Raw genomic sequence first — 14,086 nt, 5'->3', positions numbered from 1 at the left:
AGGAAATGGGTAGATGGAGGAGAAATCAAAAATAATAAATAAAAAGTTATATGGAGATGTGCAAAAGTTGGAGAAAGTCAGATATGTGTGTGTGTGTGTGTGTTTTGAACGTGTGATGAAATAAGAAAATAAATAAACGGTCTGTAGCATAGGGAGAGGGATGTAAAAGTGCTAAAAGTCTTGTAGGTGTGTGTGTGTGGGGGGGGTCATGAGTGCTGAGGAGTGAATGAGTGCAAAGTCAGTATAGTGTGAGTTCAGAGTTGGGAAATGTTTGAGAGTGCTGAGGAGTGAATGTGTGCAAAGTCAGTATAGTGTGAGTTCAGAGTTCGGATGGCCTGGGGATAAAAACTTCTCCTGAGTCTCTCTGTTCTGGCTTTGTGACTACATAGGCGTCTTCTTGATTTCAGCGGTAGGAATAATCCATTGTTAGGATGAGAAGAGTCCTTCAGAATCTTTTGGGCTCTTAGGAGTACTCTTCTGGAATAGATATCTTGTAGAGCAGGGAGTTGAGTTCTATAGTACGTTCAGCTGAGCGCACTACTCTCTGCAGAGTACTACAATCTCTAACTGTGGAGTTCCCATCCATACCAGGTGATGATGCTACCAGTTAGAACACTCTCAACCACTGAAGTGTAGAAGGCCTTCATGATGGATGTAGAAACTTTGAATTTCCTTAGCTGACGAAGGAAGTAGAGTCATTGTCTGGACTTCTTCAGAACATATTGAGTGTTAACAGTCCATGTTAAGTCTTCAGTAATGTGGACACCAAGGTATTTAAAACTTGTGACTCTCTCTACAGGTTGCCCGCTGATCATTTGGGGTGTAACTGTAGTTCTGCTGCTGCCTTCTGTAATCCACTACCATTTCCTTGGTTTTATTGATATTCAGTGTCAAGCTGTTAGATTGACACCACTGTGCCACCTCATCAACCTGATCCAAGTAGAACTGTTCATTGTTGTTACTAATCAAGCCCAAGATCACTGTGTCATCTGCAAACTTGATGATGGAGGTATGACTACTGTTGGCTTTGCAGTCATGTGTGTAGATTTTGTACAGCAGTGGACTCAAAACACAGCCTTGGGGAGCACCAGTGCTGATGGTTAATGAGTCAGATGTCAGACCCCCCACTCTAACCACTTGTGAACGGTTGGTGAGGAAGTCAAATATCCAGTGACACAGGGTGGTGTTCAGTCCTAAGGCCTTCATCTTTGTGACCAAGGTGAGAGGTACTATCGTGTTGAATGCTGAACTAAAGTCAATGAACAGCATCCTCACATAATAATAAATCACTCCGCGATACAATTTGACACAATGTTCTCATCCCAGCTCTCCACTATTTTAACCAAAGGGTTACTCCTTAGCAAACCATAACGAAACAGTGATTCACCACATCTGTGGATTAAGCCACACAGTCAACTCAATGTAAGTAAGATAAACGAGGATGCTAATTGTTCTCAGCATTGCCAGCATTGTGTATAATATGATTGTCACTTGGAGGAGACTTGTAGATAACTAACGTTAGCATAGTTAGCTAACCGCTGCTAACTTGCTAGCATCGTCACGTCAGGCTGTGCACAGTAGTGTAACATTTATTCACCATAAAGTAATAAAGTTGAGTGGTTCTGCAATGTAGACTATGTTTCCGTTTTTTTGCAGTACCATGTCTCTTACATGACATGGCCCAGTGTCCTTGTAACATGCATGCAGCAAACCTATATGAATGTGATTTCAGCCCGACTTTCAACATTTCTTTCAAGAAGACACGTAAACCACAAAAACCCGTAACGAGGGATCTGGAATGTTGGTTACCTAGCAACCAAGACTCTGTCTATTGAAAAGGGAACTATTTTTTGATGCGTAACAACGATGTCGAAATTAACATTTTTAAACAATAACGGGATGTTTTCAGATTATTTAGTTTGTGGATAGTATGGATATTCCCACGGGTGTTGTTCGGCCGTAGCCACGAGGCCGGAGGCCGAGTGGCGCAGGCAACAACAGCCGTGGGAATATCCATGACCAATCCCACCATCACAAGTGCTATATTGCTTTTATACAACAATTCTACCACAAACTAAATAATCTGAAAACATCCCGTTATTGTTTAAAAATGTTAATTTCGACATCGTTGTTACGCATCAAATTATTACTTTATGGGAATATCCATGACCAACCCCACTCTCACTCGGTATTGGTTAAATATGTTGCTGGAAAACAGAAATATGTGTGTTATGTATTTATTAGGGCCCGAGCACCGACGGTGCGCGAGGCCGGGACGGCCTTGCGCACCGAGAGGTGCGAAGCCCTATTGTTTTTGAAAGGATTATTAGGGCCCGAGCACCGAAGGGCGCAAGGCCCTATTGTTTTTGTAAGGATTATTATTATTATTATTATATTAACTTTGTCTCAGAGCGTTTTCCTTTTTTGAGGTGGTTAACATGGTCGAAAACTCTTGAAATTTGGCACACATATCAGGTGTCACGCAAAGCAGTTAGGTACAAGAGCTTGGCCCTGGGCGTGGCCCAGGGACTCAGTAGCGCCCCCTTAGGTGATTGAGGCAGTGGTTGGCACATACTTTCAGCTAGCGGCATTAAATTCGGTAGGTGTGTGTATCTCCCAAGATGAACAACTTTCGTATGTACAATGCATTAGCCACGCCCAACAGGAAGTGAGGTATTTGGGATTTTGTGCGGACTAAAATGTGATGAATTGTGATGCCAGAAGACGTTCTTCCCATCGGTGAAAACGCATGAAATTTGGCACACACGTCAAGAGGTACCATGAATACACAGGGGAAAAGCCTTGGCACTGGGCTTGGCCCAGGAACTCCATAGCGCCCCCTTATGTCACTGTGACTTGTGGTTGGCATATAGTTTTAGATTCACACACCAAATTTGGTGGGTGTGTGTAACTCCCAAAAACAATCAACTTTTGTATTAACATGCCATTAGCCACGCCCACAGGAAGTGAGGTAATTGGGATTTTGTGCATTGTGGACATGATCAATTTTAACGTACTCCTCCTAGACGATTGCTCCGATTCATGTCAAAGTTGGTATACATGACGCTGAGATGTTCCTGATTATAAATTGTGAAGCCTTTTTTTGATATGTTGTAATTTGACGAAATGGCGAAATTATTAATTTTACTACCCTTCCACATGAACAATAAATGTGTCATAATTCACCATGCATGGCTTGAAATGTTTTAAATTTCACAGGTCATTAAAGGCCATGTTAATGATAATATTCACATGCCCATAATGCATGTTTGGCATAGCGCCACCACCTGGCAACAGAAAGAATGGCAATTACACTGATGTCACATGATGAATTTTAACATACTCCTCCTAGACGGTTTGTCAGATTCATGTGAAATTTGGCAAATATGATGCCAAGATGTTGCTGATGTTAAATTGTGAAGGGATTTTTGATATGTTATATATTTGATATGATTTTAATATCTCACCACATAAAGAGTAAAATGTGTCATAAATCACAGTGCATTGAATGAATGGTCTGAAACTTCTCAGGTTAATAGATATAATGATTATGATGATATCCAGACACCCAATGGGCCTGCCTGGCATAGCGCCACCACCTGGCCAAGCAGGAAATGTGCCAGAAATGGACAATGCCTTAAGTGATTGATCTGAAACTTTATAAAATATCAGATATCATTATTGTGATGATATTCACATTCGTAATTCACAGGCCTAGCATAGCGCCACCATCTGGCCAAGCAGGAAATGTGCCAGAAATGTATGCCTTGAATAAATGGTCTGAAACTTCTCATGTTAATATATATTATGATTATGATGATATCCAGACACCCAATGGGCCTGCCTGACATAGCGCCACCACCTGGTCAAGCAGGAAATGTGCCAGAAATGGACAATGCCTTAAGTGATTGATCTGAAAGTTTACAAAAAAGTTGGATATCATTATTGTGATGATATTCACATGTGTAATTTCCATGCCTAACATAGCGCCACCATCTGGCCATCCAAAAAGTGTATCAGAAATGTTCTTTGCTTAAAATGAATGGTCTGAAATTTCTCAGGTTAATATATATTATGATTATGATGACAACCAATGGGCCTGCCTTGCATTGCGCCCCCACCTGGCCAAGCAAGTACATGTGGCAGAAAATAAAATACAAAAACAAATAGCACATGCATCAAATATGTACATTTCACAAACGCACCACGTCGGTGCTTTGTTGGATTCCGACATGTCACGGGTTGCGGCCCGCAGGTGCTCGGGCCCGCCATTGCCGCTTGCGGCTATATTTATTATTATTATTTGTTCACCTTTTTGCTATTTTTGAGGTGGTTAGCATGGATGAAAAGTCTTGGAATTTGGCACACACATCTGGTATCCCAATGGCTACACAGGCATAAAGGCTTGGCCCCGGGCGTGGCCCAGGGACTCAGTAGCGCCCCCTTAGGTGATTGATCCAGTGGTTTGCACATACTTTCATCTAGACACACCAAATTCGGTAGGTGTGTGTATCTCCCCAAGATGAACAACTTTCGTATGTACAATGCATTAGCCACGCCCAACAGGAAGTGAGGTATTTGGGATTTTGTGCGGACTAAAATGTGATGAATTATGATGCCAAAAGAGGTGCTTCCAATCGGTGAAAACGCATGAAATTTGGCACATACGTCAAGAGGTACCGTGAATACACAGGGGAAAAGCCTTGGCACCGGGTGTTGCCCAGGAACTCCATAGCGCCCCCTTATGACATTGTGACTTGTGGTTGGCATATAGTTTTAGATACACACACCAAATTTGGTGGGTGTATGTAACTCTCAAAAACAAACAACTTTTGTATTAACATGCCATTAGCCACGCCCACAGGAAGTGAGGTAATTGAGATTTTGTGCGTTGTGGACATGATCAATTTTAACGTACTTATCCTAGACGGTTGATCTGATTCATGTCAAAGTTGGTATACATGACGCCGAGATGTTCCTGATTATAAATTGAGAATCTTTTTTTTGATATGTTGTAATTTGACGAAATGGCGAAATTATTAATTTTAACACCCTTCCACATAAACAATAAATGTGTCATAATTCACCATGCACGGCTTGAAATGTTTTAAATTTCACAGGTCATTGAAGACCATGTTAATGATAATATTCACATGTCCATAATGTATGTTTGGCATAGCGCCACCAACTGGCAACAGAAAGAATGACAATTATACTGATGTCATATGATCAATTTGAACATACTCCTCCTAGACGGTTTGTCAGATTCATTTGAAATTTGGCAAATATTATGCCAAGATGTCGCTGATGTTAAATTGTGAAGGGATTTTTGATAAGTTATATATTTGATATGATTTTAATATCTCACCACATAAACAGGAAATGTGTCATAAATCACAGTGCATTGAATGAATAGTCTGAAACTTCTCAGGTTAATAGATATCATGATTATTATGATATCCAGACACCCAATGGGCCTGCCTGACATAGCGCCACCACCTGGCCAAGCAGGAAATGTGCCAGAAATGGACAATGCCTTAAGTGATTGATCTGAAACTTTATAAAATATCAGATATCATTATTGTGATGATATTCACATTCGTAATTCACAGGCCTAGCATAGCGCCACCATCTGGCCAAGCAGGAAATGTGCCAGAAATGCTCTTTGCTTTGAATAAATGGTCTGAAACTTCTCATGTTAATAGATATTATGATTATGATGATATCCAGACACCCAATGGGCCTGCATGGCATAGCGCCACCACCTGGTCAAGCAGGAAATGTGCCAGAAATGGACAATGCCTTAAGTGATTGATCGATCTGAACGTTTACAAAAAATGTGGATATCATTATTGTGATGATATTCACATGTGTAATTTCCATGCCTAACATAGCGCCACCATCTGGCCAACCAAAAAGTCTATCAGAAATTTTCTTTGCTTAAAATGAATGGTCTGAAATTTCTCAGGTTAATATATATTATGATTATGATGACACCCAATGGACCTCCCTTGCATTGCGCCCCCACCTGGCCAAGCGAGTAAATGTGGCAGAAAATAAAATACAAAAACAAATAGCACACGCATCAAATATGTACATTTCACAAACGCACCACGCCGGTGCATTGTTGGATTCCGACATGTCACGGGTTGCGGCCCGCAGGTGCTCGGGCCCGCTATTGCCGCTTGCGGCTATATTTTATTATTATATCTGCAGCACCAGCTGATTTTAACTCTGTCGAAGAGGATATATTTAGAACTTGTCATTATTTCAATAAATTTGACAATTTTAAGCTTGACCTACCACTTTCTTAGAGCAATGAGGGACAGGTGGGGCTCGAGAATGCCCCCTTGATCAAAGTGGGGAATAAAAGAAAAAGTTTGAGAACCACTGATCTAGTTTGTTAACTACCACAGTCACGAGTTGGGTCGCGATAGTCTGTCATTTTTAAAAAGTGGGTCCCCAGAAAAAAAGTTTGAGAAACACTGCTGTAAACTCTGCTCTGTGCATGAATGCTGGGTGAATGTCTCAGTTAGTGTGTGACTCTATGTAAATGAACAACTATAAAACAGATGTGTTGTAAGTGTATGCATAGATATGAAGAAGAGCTTCCATTCTGTAGCAGGGGAGTTTTCTCTCAGAGTCGTCATGGAATGGCACACATACACACACACACAAACATACATACACACACGTACATACACAGACATACTGCATCACATTTTTCCACGGGCTGTCAGTCGTGGAGTGTTGAAAGCCATGTATCTCATTAATTTTAATTACACAACACATTTGAGATGATGTGCAGTTTAACTGTGAAAGACAAGCATACTAAAGCACACACACACATAGACATACACATTCCCCCCACAGATATGGCTAGAGAATACAGGCTTAATTTAAATGTTTAATTGCTCAAATGTTTCCTCCTTTTGACGCTCCAAATGGATTTGTGCAGCGAAGCGATGCAGTAGGCGAATCCTATGAGCAAATTGAATCAAAGCTCAACAAGCCAAAGGTCTGATCTGATAGTAGGGGATGTGTGTGTGTGTGTGTGTCTGTCTGTCTGTAGTCTGTAGGTCTGTGTATGTGTGTTTGTGTGTGTGTGTGTGTCTGTCTGTCTGTATGTGTGGTGTGTGTATGTGTGTGCGTGTGTGTGTGTGTGTGTGTGTGAGAGAGAGTGAGAGAGAGGGTTCATGTCAAGATTTATATTCCCCTTAATTTGAATGTGTGTGTGTGTGTTTGTGTGTGTAGATTTATGTGCCATACACTTTCTCCTACTTTTCTTATGATATTTTTGCCATACTCCACCTTGAGTGTGTTCATTTGGCTCAATGGGTATAGTACCTGGTTAAACTCCGAGGGCTAGGGGCCATGGTAAAAGGCACATGCAGTATTAAAACACCTTAACATCATGTTTGGTCAAATATGAGTTAATGTCTTAACTAGTACTTAATGTTTTAACAAGAAAAATGAGGGTGTATGACAACTGTAACTTCCAAAACAGAGGGACAGAAAAGTGACCTGCTGGTGAGGACAGCCACTGAAATGAGCTATAAAGGAGTTGCCTGATGCTGCTGAAAATGCTAACTAATGGCTATGGCTGAGGCGCTCACAGACTTCTTGGGATCATATTATAACCTGAACTGATTGAACTGATTTCCTATGCATCTGGAAAATGTCTGGAAGAGTCCAATCTCCAAAAATTATATAAATTTTTTGCATCCACAATATTACCTCCAACAACATCTCTCACTTGCTTCGAGGTCCTTCTCTTTGTGAGCTCAACTTATGCTACTCTGGGCTTCATTGCATTTAGTACATGATGCTAACTTCTGTGAACTGATGTGAATAAAAGTCAAGGCTAAGGCTAACTGCAGCAGCATTGGCTTGTGGCAGATAATTCCTGCAAGGACAGAGACTTAGGAGAAGTCTTAACCTTCATAAGGTTTTTATTCCATTTTCACAAGTATCAACAGCAACAAAAGACACAGTCATTCAGTGGCCTCGCTTTCCTGTCTGTCTACCAGTGCAATCCCATCTCTTCAGCTTCAGCATCACACGACATTAAACTGTCACGTCTGCAATAAAGTGTGTTTTGGGTGTGGTTAGGCGAAAATGTCTGTTTTGTAAACTCAGTACAATGAGGAAATAAAGATGAAAAGCAATAAGAAACTCTTGTGTCATTGACCCGATCTAGCCTAACAAAGCTTTAGTTCTGGATTTTGCATTATTAAGAAAATCCATTAAAAAAAAGAAAAACAGGAAAATGTCCTGGTAATTTTCTACAGACAATTCCTTCACTTTTTTTACATGTATATTTATTCATGCAGCCGATGCTTTCATCCAAAGCAGCTCATAAATGAGAACAAACTTTCAAGCTACATTGCTAAAGAGACCTCAGTGTAACATTATTTTACCAACACAGACTCCTCAGAATTCTAGACGTTTACGTGTCAAAGGCAAGGCACATTTATTTAATGCATTTCATGGACATGGCAATTCAATGTGCTTTACACCGTCTGAAAAAACAGAATAGCAGATAATAATAAATAAAAGCATGAGGGACAAATAAAGAGAGAAATATAAAAAAGTCAAATAAAAAAAGTTAAATATAAAAATGTATACAATTAAAATACATATTTTACCAGAAATAAAACACACGATAAAAGCGTCATAAAATACACAATAAAAAGTCATAAAACACAGAGTGCAATAAATTAAAAATAAGTGCATTCAGAGAGAGCCACAGAGAATAATTGTGTCTTAAGTTTTGATTTGATTTAAAACTGGTAGAAGCTGGACGTAGAGGGATTAATGCATAGAAGGGAGAGGAAGAGAGGAAGTGCATGTCGGGTGTGATAGGTTATTTAGATGCATTAGGCAAGGAGGTACTCTCAGAAGAGTTTGGTCTTCAGAAGCTGCTTGAAGATAGAGAGAGACGGCACTACTCTGGTAGCACTTTGTAGCTTGTTCAATCATCCGGGACTTATTTAAATATTTCTACGAATAAAGAATATTTCCTGTTAAGGATCTTTCTGTTAAAGGAGTGATGTTATTGTTCATGAACACACACACACACACATATACATACATATATATATATATATACAGGAGCGTGCGGTCCATATGGGCAGGTGGGGCAGCGAACTACCTGAAGCATCCTCCACAAAAAATAGTTCCTCAGTAAATCATTGCTCCAAGTCTACTTTTAATAATGTGATTGTCACATGAATTATCTATAGTTTCTGTAGGCTTTCCAACTATTTTTGGTCTATTGACATCAACTTTTGGATGATGGTGGCGATTCTCGTTGAGTTTAATGTGTCATGCAATGTTGGGGCGGGCACCTCGACGATCGCATTCCTCAATATATTTATCACATAACCCTGGCGGCTTCAATAAGGATTGCAATCCGCGCTAAAAGACGCCTGTATGGTCGTAAAGTAGTCTGCCCCATGGTCATATTCTAAAACTGCTCAAATGATTCCGCCAGTAGGCCTATATCGTTTCATTTCAAGATGCAGAAATGGCGAGTAGTGTTGCACCTGTTAACCGTGTTGAGTTTCTGTAAAAAAACAAAAAACAATTTGAGAGGTTGAAATTAAAAGATAAGTTAGCTAACCCTGGTGTCTTCCTTGGTTTAGTAGCTAGTGGATTTAATAGCATCTTTTGACAGCGCATAAACGAGAAGGCAACGGTGTTCAAAGGTATGGCATATGCTACTGCATTCAGAATGAGCTAGAAGCTATATCCTATAATAGTTCTACAGCGAGTGGTCAGACAATTATCCATAACACCCAACTGTGTTGAGTTGCAGTTATACTAACCTACTTAAAATATTAGATAGTTAGCAGGCCAGACAGAACACGAAAAAAATAGTTTTGTTTACCCATAGCAACAACGTTGCTATGCTTCGCTGGTTTAACGTGATAAGAACGGTGCAACTTAACTGATGGGTTACTGATCTACAATTTTAATCCACTTACATTTCTGACTGTGACATGATTTAAGCATACAGCAAAGTCCTGTAAAATATGTAATTTTAATGTAGCCCAAAATGATAGGCTATTAAAAAAAAGTCAGACTTTCTGCCCTATTAAAATGTATGGTCACCGCACGCTACTGTAAATATATATATATATATATATATATATATATATATTACATTTTGAAAATTAACCCCTTAAATGATGACTTCTGGCAAAATTTGTGGGAAGAAATGGACAGATTGAGATTTACAAATAACGATCAACAGCAACATCTTTAAGCAACATCTGAAAAAAAAATACCAGTTGCAAAGCACATCACACATAGCATTATTTTCCTGAGGGGCCCCATTCAGATATCAGGGGTGAAGAACATGGCGACTTCACGCATGGGCTTGGGCTTCAGGGCCCCTAGGCCTGGGCCTGGTTGGCCCATTCAGTAATCCATCCCTGCATCCAGGTGAGCCCTGAGGTACTGTTGACCTCATCAATTACTATCTGGACTCTCACCAATCTCCTGTCTGTGTCTGAGCCCACCATAGTTGCGTTTAAGAGCGTTGAGCTGGAGAAATCAGAAGATCAGAGACACTGTTGGAGTCATCTTTACTGTGCGTTACAGTAATACTTCAATTAAACAAACAATGAAATAGTAAAACTGATCAAAGCTGGCTGAGTAGTGGCAGTATTTATTTGCTATTTTATTGTTAAACTGGTGCGCTGACATAAAACAGAGAGGCTGTGCTGTTTCCCTTTCTCTGCAGTGCAGTGCAGAGTACCTGAAAACAGAGAGAAGGAAGCCACACACACACACACGCACCCACACATGGACACACACACACACACACACAGAGACACGCACACACATACAGTACATGCACACACACACACACATGCACACACACACACGCGCGCGCACACACACACACACACACAGGTTTGTGCCTGACAGCTGAAAGGAGGAAAAAAGATTAGCTGTAAATGATATTTTCATGGGCAGCCATAACTCAAGCTGCATTTGCAGACATTTGAATAAACACCATAAATTCAGACCCTGGCGGAGAGGTGCCAGCTATAATAAAATCTGAAATGAATGGCAAGGTGGGAGGGTGTGTGTGGCAATGGGAGGGGTCGGGGGTGAGAAGGGAGAGGTGATAAGGGCACTGTGTGTGTGTGTGTGTGTGTGTGTGTGGTGGAAGATGGGTTGGTGTGTGTGTCTGTGTGTGTGTGTGTGTGTGAATGGAATCTGTGTAAGTGTCAACCAGAAAGAATGGAAATGACAAGGCTGGATGAGGTGGTGATGTTAAAGCCTGTGTGCGTATTTGTGTGTTCACGGTGTGTGTGTGTGTGTGTGTGTGTGTGTAGGCACGTGTGAGTGTGTGAATAATAGAATGTACTGTAGATATATATTCCACTTGTAAATTCAGACATCCCCAATAACTCTCTCCTTTAACATTCCCTGCTCTGATGCGCTGCCCATCAGATACAGGCTGGACAGTGGCTCTGAGCCGGGGTGACATGAGGGGAGACTGGAGTCAGTGTGTGTGTGTGTGTGTGTGTGTGTGTGTGTGAGTCTGCTTCTCTTCCAACTTGTCATCTCTCTCCATAATGAGATGTTTCAGCTGACACTGATGTGTGTGTGTGTGTGCTGCATTTGGTTGCATGTGTGTGTATATGTGTGTATGTATGTATATATCTGTATTTGTGTCAGTGTGTAGCCTATGTGTATGACAATATGTGGTTGTATGCGGATGTACTGTACGTGTGTGTGTGTGTGTGTGTGCGTGTGTGTGTGTGTGTGTGTGTGTGTGTGCGTGTGTGTGTGTGTGTGTGTGTGTGTGTGCGTGTGTGTGTGTGTGTGTGTGTGTGTGTGCGTGTGTGTGTGTGTGTGTGTGTGCGTGTGTGTGAGACCAGGCATGCATTTACCATCTCCGTGTGTCTGCTTGTTTACTTGCCCTTGTGACCTTGCGATGGCATGGACGCTCTGTGAGGGTCTGTTTGTTTTTCACTCTGCTGAATATTCACATTTAAGCAAGCCGACAACTGTTTGCTTTTTGATCCCCACCATGGCTTTCCCTGTCTGCACCCAGACCTATGGCAAACGCCTCTCACTTTTTCTGCCTGCAATAGTGTGTGTGTGTGTGTGTGTGTGTGTGTGTGTGTGTGTGTGTGTGAGAGAGAGAGTGAGAGAGAGAGGGGGCAAAACTTACCTCGATGGCCTTAATAAATCATTGATTCTAAGCATTGATCTCAGGCTAGGTGCTGAATGGCAATACGCCCAATAGATTACAATTATTTTCTCGACAGAGTGCATTGGCATCTGACAGGGAGACCCAGCTGTGGAGAGAGAACGGAGAGAGAGTAAGGTCACCTCAAACTTCAGCAAGTTTCTCAGAGTGTGCGCTTGTATCGGACTGTGTGCTGTGTGTATGTGTAGTGTACTATTTGTGTGAGAGAGAGAGAATGTATGTGTGTGTGTGTTTGTGTTTAGAATATATGTATGTGTATATGTTTATGTCGGCACGCATATCCACAATATTCATGAGCCAACAGTGGGTGTCACCATTACGGAAACAATGATATTTAACAATATGGTTGTCTATTTCCGGATGAGGTTGTGTTGTATTGATTTTAATGTGAATCAATACAATGTGAATAATGTGAATATCCATATTGAATGCAGAATTGTCAACATTTCAAAAGAAATCTAAGTTGAATAATATTCTAGTTAGCTTGCTGATCCTTGCACGAGTTATTATGTAAACAGAATGGACAGAAGATGAAAAATGGACAGAAGTGTAGAAGAAGGATAACTGTGCATAACTCCTACTGTATAAGTGTGTGTGTGTGTGTGTGTGTGTATGTGCGTGTGCGCGTGTTTGTGCGTGCATGCATGCGCGCGTGTGTGTGTGTGGATGTGTGTGTGTATGGGCCCCACTCCCCTAAAAAGTATGACAAATCACCTTGTACTGTACACTCTTCATCCATCACTCAGTTTGTGCGTGCATATGTGTGTGTGCGTGTGTGTGTGGTGTGTGACTGTGTGGTGTATGTGTGTGTGTGTGTGTGTGTGTGTTTGTGTGACCCGAGTGTGTACGACCAAAGACTTGATTACTTGATCTGCTGTGTTTTGTTAAGCGTCTCTACCAGCTTGCCAGCCATTCAGCCGGTGGCGGTAGCGTTGGCGGCTGTGTCGGTGGCGGTTTGAGCGGACATCACAGAGTGCATCGCTGCACCGTCCCTCACCTCACCTCTCCGCTCTGCTCCGTGGCCCTCGACTGCAGCTGTCTTATTTTATTTTTACTCACCTGTAAATGAAAAGCTTGGCAGCCGGCAGGCAGAGGTGAGGAGAGACGTGGAGCGGCGGCCATGATTTAAGTCATACATCAGCGCCCCGCACCCAGGCGCTCTCCCACGCCAGATGGCCTATTTATTTCTCCAGCACCACGCACACACACACACACACACACACACACCACACACACACACACACCACACACACACACACACACACACCACACTGCACTGCTCACACACGCTCGAGCTCAAAGGCAGGTGACTACTGCATGACTTTTTTTTTTGTATATATGCTGTATTTCTCTTGCCTACTGTATTTGTAAAAGTGTGTGTCTGTGTGTGTGTATGTGTTTCTGTGTCCAGAGAATACTTTTTTTGCAGGATTGAGTCTGTGTGAGTGTTTGTGCCTGTGCGTGTGAATGTCCGTGTGTGCATGTAACATGTCTTGTCTGATGAAGGGCTAGGGTCCAAAACGTTACTCGTGGTGATATACCATTAAAAAATGCTAAGGATCAGATTCTGGTGTGCGGACTCATTGTTCTTTTCCATGTCTCTGTGTGTGTGTGTGTGTGCATGTGTGTGACTGTGTGCATGTGTGTAAGTTTGAGAGAACATGTGTGTGCTTTTATAGGAGTCAGGAGGTGACACTGTTCTTACACAAAGAATATTTATTGTGAGTGGCATTTATCATGGAATGGCATATGTGTTTTGTCACCTGCACTTTATCAATGGAAGATGAATATACTTGTGGGTAGTAGTCTCAAGTTAAGTTAAAGGTACCATTCACAATTCTAATCTTACAC

This window comes from Alosa pseudoharengus, unplaced genomic scaffold (assembly GCF_046254945.1).
Source record: "Alosa pseudoharengus isolate Yale_2024_CS ecotype anadromous, Long Island Sound unplaced genomic scaffold, YU_APseudo_1.1 YU_APseudo_1.1_scf_26, whole genome shotgun sequence".
NCBI lineage: Eukaryota > Metazoa > Chordata > Actinopteri > Clupeiformes > Clupeidae > Alosa > Alosa pseudoharengus.
This window is presented reverse-complemented; position numbering follows the sequence as displayed.